Consider the following 5,263-nt stretch of genomic DNA (forward strand, 5'->3'; position numbering starts at 1 on the left):
CCATTTCTCTTTTTTAATCCAAATAAAGCCTGGCTAGTTTCACTTACTCACCAGCCTCTGCGCCAGTTGTGGAATACACCAAATGGAGTGAATGGGGACTTGCAGTAAACCTTTTCATACATGGAATGAGCCTTTATATTGAATATTCGTGATGTAAATATATTGGACAACCTTTCAGATTATTTTGCTTCTGACATGTTCAGAAGAAGGTGCCTTTAAACCCTGTAACTTTTTTGGCTGCATATGCACGTTCGCTTGGACTCACAGGAACAGGGCCCGATGAGCATTAGGTCTAATTTGCTGTGAGGTCTCCCGTTGTTCTTGTTTGTGTGACGTTAATAGTCGGTCACTTGGTTGGGTCATCGGCCTGGTAGACCATGTCCTCAAGCACGGTATTACAGGTCCTACAGTCCTGAATCACTAACTGCTAAGTCTTTCTTAAAGGAATTGCAAAAGTCTCAGCGAATAATCAAAATGCCAGACTGTGTCACAGATTTTCCACAGCAGGGATATACCAAGGAGTGATGTGGGGAGGGAAGGGGAGGGTTCTTCCAAACTGATGCATGTTGGTAAGATCTTACTCAAGTTCAACCTGGGTATCTCATTTGTTAAAAGTTTGTAAAAGCCCATTTAAATTGCTTGTCAGTATTGGTTGCAAATCCAACGTGTGTCTTGGTTTTACGAACAAAATCATGCCTTTGTGTGTTTATAATGGTAGCAGTGTTAAAAGGTATTTGTAATTAAGATTGCCTGCTTGCGCCCAAGTCATCAGGGACAGATGACCTGTAGAACAGATACTGCATATTAAGGCAGCACTACGTTTTCTTACTCTTTTTATTTATGACTCTGTTGAGCTAACTTAGAATAAGATTCAAATCGATTAGCAATATTAAAAAGCATATAGGAGGAAGACTCAATTTTTAAAATACAGTCAACCCTTAAAGAACATGGGGGTTAGGGGCACCAACCTCCTGTACGTTGAAAATCCTCATATATAATTTGACGCTCCAAAATCTTAACTATTAAAAACCTACTATTGACTGGAAGGCCTACCAATAACATCAACAGTTGGCTAGCACACACTTCGTATGTTATATGAATCCTATACTGTGTTCCAACAATAAAGGAAGCGAGAGGACACAAAACGTCATTAAGAAAATGATAAGAGAAAACACATTTACGGGACTGCCCTGTATTTATCAAAGAAACTTGTATAGAAGTGGACCCGCACAGGTTAAAGCCAAGTTCAAGGGTCGACTGTCCATGGAAGAAAGGACACAGGCGCCGTGAGCATTCCTACGAGCTTCTATCTGTGACGGCAGGTACATGGTTGTCATTGTCCGTGAGAAGAAACTGTGGCACTTTGGAGAGTATCCGGTTTTCTTCATTCTTCAATTTAAAGAGAAATTTGTTGATGTATCCAAAGTTCAAGAGACTTTGGAAAATACTTGGAAACATACACGATCGTGTTCTGCAGACTTGCTGTGACCTTTTCATGTCCCTTTGAACAAGCACACACGTAACCTTGGTGAAAGCAATTGTTCGGGGAGGATCTTTTTTGCATACTGTCCTAAAGAGAGAATTTAATTGACAGACCTGTCTGCCATCCATAGACATTCGTTCTGCTCCGTTTTGTGGGCGGGCAGAATCCATGTCACCTCATGCGCTGCGGCTCTTAGTGGTGGCGTGCGCCCTCTTTCAGAACGGTCTGTAACTACAGTGCTTTATTTTAAGAAGCCAGGGTACTGGTAACTGATGAGTGTGTGGGCGACTTCCTCTACAATTCGTTAATCCCTCATTGTTTCCCTTCCGGCTCTGTGACTGGGCCTGCAGTGGGTGCCCAATGAGTATTTGTGGAGCGAATGAAAAGAAAAATGGAATCATCAACCACTGTTAATTTTTTTTTTTTTTTTTTTTAGATTTTATTTATTTGAGACAGAGAGAATGAGAGAGAGAGAGCACATGAGAGGGGGGAGGGTCAGAGGGAGAAGCAGACTCCCTGCCGATTAGAGAGCCCGATGCGGGACTCGATCCCGGGACTCCAGGATCATGACCTGAGCCGAAGGCAGTCGCTTAACCAACTGAGCCACCCAGGCGCCCCACTGTTAAATTTTTAATTAAACTGTGTCTTTCTACCTGCCTGTTTATCAAAGGCCTGTTCTAAACCGAGTGCCATGTCCTGGTAACCCCCAACTGAGTAAGGGGTAGATGGTGCCTTTGGAAGCCCAAGGAGACGGATGCAAGAACAAGGGTGTGACACACTGTGATGCATTCCTTAACAGAAACGAGGGCGCAAAATATTTTGGGAGATCAAAAGAGGATAATTTTCTCAGAGAGACGCCTCTTAAGCTAGGTTTTAAAGAAGGAGTAGGATTTCAGTAGACAGAGGATGGGAGGACGTGCATCAGTTGCTTGATTGATTCCTTCAGCTGATCTGCATCTGACACCTGCCAGGAGCACAATAAGGAGTTTGTGTGTCCAGGGAGTCAAGAGTTTTTGTGACTGGAACCTTCCCAGCCTGTGGCAGTCCCTCTGGAATCCGGAGGACCGACAACTGTCTGTTCACAGGGTCCAGTTCTATCCACAGAAATATGAACTGGAAGAGGCTTCCAGGTTATCCTGTGATTGCGTAAGACCTAGTGAAATGCTTGTGCTGGCTCTCCAGCTGGTGGGATTGCTCCGTCTGGAAGGAAGGGCTCTTGGACCTGGCAGGGTGGTGCCGTGCGGACCCCAGAACCTGAGACGCTGCTTGGCAGATCCTCTTCCTCTTATGGCTTCAGTTACATGCATGCTTGGACACCGGGACAACAAAGCATAGGGTCGGAGCGGGAACACAGAATTGCTGATTACTCCATAAACTGCCTGTTTCTTGAAATAACGAAGAACAGGATGAAGGTGATTGGTCACGTGTAGGTAATGCTGTTTTCTCCAGGAGAGAGAATTAATGTGCTGTTCGCGTGTGGAGGGGTCCTCCCTCGTTAACAGATTGTGACCATAAAAGGGTTGGATTGGGAATTGTCTGGGAATTGTCCGGACACAGCTTTCCAGAAGGGAAGGCCTCCAGGAAGCCGTGTTCTCGGCCCCGGAGTCCTGGGAGGGGCGCTTTGCAGAGCATCAGTCTGTTGTTGGACCCATCCTCGTGCTCCTGTTTCCTGAATCTGTCACCCACTAATCTCAGCTCCGTGTCGGACGTGTTACTTGAAGAGTTTTTATAGCAGGGTTCCCTGCTATATTCCCATACAATACAGTTCGCTCTTTCTGAGTGTACGGTGGCCATTACCTTGGCAGTGCTGAGTGGACAGACACTGCTGAGAGTGGGGAGGCCAGCGGGCTTCGAGTCTGCAGGTCGGGGGGTCCCCAGCACCCGGACCTCTGTGGGAGCAGGTATTTGCGTCGTTCCTGGCTTAGTGGTGCACCTTAGCTCTGCAGACCCCTGTGTCGTGGTCTCCCTGTCCGTAGAGGAGATCCGAGTTTTAGCTGTAAGCTCTGAAACAATGGGTGTGGAGTCCATGGCCTTTTAAATGCCTTCCAGGTTAAAAAAAAATTTTTTTTAACAAATTAAAATGTGCTCATTCTGTGTGTGTTGCAAGACTGAGCTCAAGCCAGATTCCGTGGGGCGTTTTCAGGCTTCCGGTCAGGGAAACAGGGACCAGTCCGTTCGCTGGTGTGTTCAGCACTGGGGAAGGACTGTCCTGCTCATCCTCACGCACCCAGCAATGAGGGCCCGTCTGTTGGTGGGGCCAGACAATGAGCTGCTCTGTGTGCCTCCCATCCGTAATACTGATCTCATTCCCACCAGCCTGCAGCCAGCGAGTCGTGCGCTGCTCATGCAGATAAAACTGTGTCCCCTCCATGAGTCAGTCAGCCGGGCTGTCTCGGCGGTCTCCGAGTTTTTAGAGAAGGGCTTCAGATTCACCCACAGTGCTTTTGTTCCTTCTGATTCTCTTGCATTTGTCATCCATCAGTTATTTTGAGGCGCTAAATAGTAGTTCTTTGCTCTGCCCGTAGCCATGTGACTTTTCTGCTGTGTGAGCGACTGAGCTCTGAGATCAGCGTTGGAAAATTCGGTCTGTGGTTCAGCGTTGAACACAGAGTGAGTGTCGCTGCCTAGCAACCAGGCTGCAGGAGCCCACGTGGCCGCCATCCTCGGCCCCGTGGGAGCCGCCCACAGGAGGCGCCATCCCCAGAGGAGCCCCGTGCAGAGTGTGCATCTGCTTTGCCGCGTCCCTCTCCTTGAGCTGTGACATTTTATTGGCGTTGAGCTTTGCTCTCTGTGCAGGGGCCTGCAGGCTGGTGCCCACGGATTTGTCCAGGGGTCGTCTGGGATTCCGTGGGTTGGTTTCAGCTTCCAGAACTTCTGAATTACTTTGCCAAATTCTGTGCTTTTTCCTGGGGTGATTGAACAGTTTTCGCCGATTTTGTGAGTTGGGCTGGGGTTGGGGAGAGAAAGTCCCCACAGTGCGGTGGGTTTACCTGATGCACCTGGTAGAGTTGCGTATGCTCCTGACATCACTGTGCTCCCCCCTTGTCTGGTGGGTTTACCAGAAAATACATTTCCCTGTTGCCAGAGATAAGCTGACTCATGCAGGATCCGTAGAGATCAATTCCATTCGATGGGAGACCCTGGAGCACTCCCAGTTTTCAGGGGACGGTGCTGCCAGAGCTGGGGAGGGAGGGGGTCCCCACCCCGCAGGAGCCTCCGCTGGAAGAGACCCGCCATCGCCTCTTTTCGGCATGTCCCGAGAAGGCCTTCAGACACCTTGAGAACGGTGTGCAGGCTGAGCGTGTTTCCGAGGGGAGCGTGCGTGGTGTGCAGGGGCAGGTGCTGTGGTCCCGTAGGGATCAGGCCCGTTGCTTTCCCGTTGGTTGGTCCTTGAAGATGATGGTGAGAGTCAGCCTGGCTGCACTTCTCTGTGCTCGGGTATGGTGCGCTGTTACCAGCGCGGGGCAGGCCTTGGCTTGCGCGGCTGTGGGACCAGCATCTGCTTCTCATGGAGCAACCGCAGACTGCACACCGTGCAGCCAAAAACCGCCGTGGGAATAGGGTGAGACCACCCCGGTGGCGTCCTGCCCTTTCCCGGGCAACGTGCAGCTCCAGGGAGCAAAGTTGCCCCCTGCTTGCCCCCAGCCACTCTGTACAGAGAGGAGAAGGCCAGCCAGACCATCCGCTCTGGATCGGCGTCCCTCCCAGCCCAGAGCATCTGCAGAGTGTGTCCGCTCTCTGCTCAAGTCTTCTCAAGGTGCCAGACCTCTTTCTGCAGTC

The 5,263-nt window shown here is 49.7% G+C and overlaps 1 protein-coding gene across 1 annotated transcript in view; it reads left to right on the forward strand.

Moving 5' to 3' along the window:
• ARHGEF10 (Rho guanine nucleotide exchange factor 10) overlaps positions 1 to 5,263 on the forward strand; it is an 85,134-nt gene that overhangs the window by 65,959 nt on the left and 13,912 nt on the right. The window lies entirely within an intron of this gene.

This window comes from Leptonychotes weddellii, chromosome 2, assembly GCF_054177405.1.
Source record: "Leptonychotes weddellii isolate Sample4059 chromosome 2, ASM5417740v2, whole genome shotgun sequence".
NCBI lineage: Eukaryota > Metazoa > Chordata > Mammalia > Carnivora > Phocidae > Leptonychotes > Leptonychotes weddellii.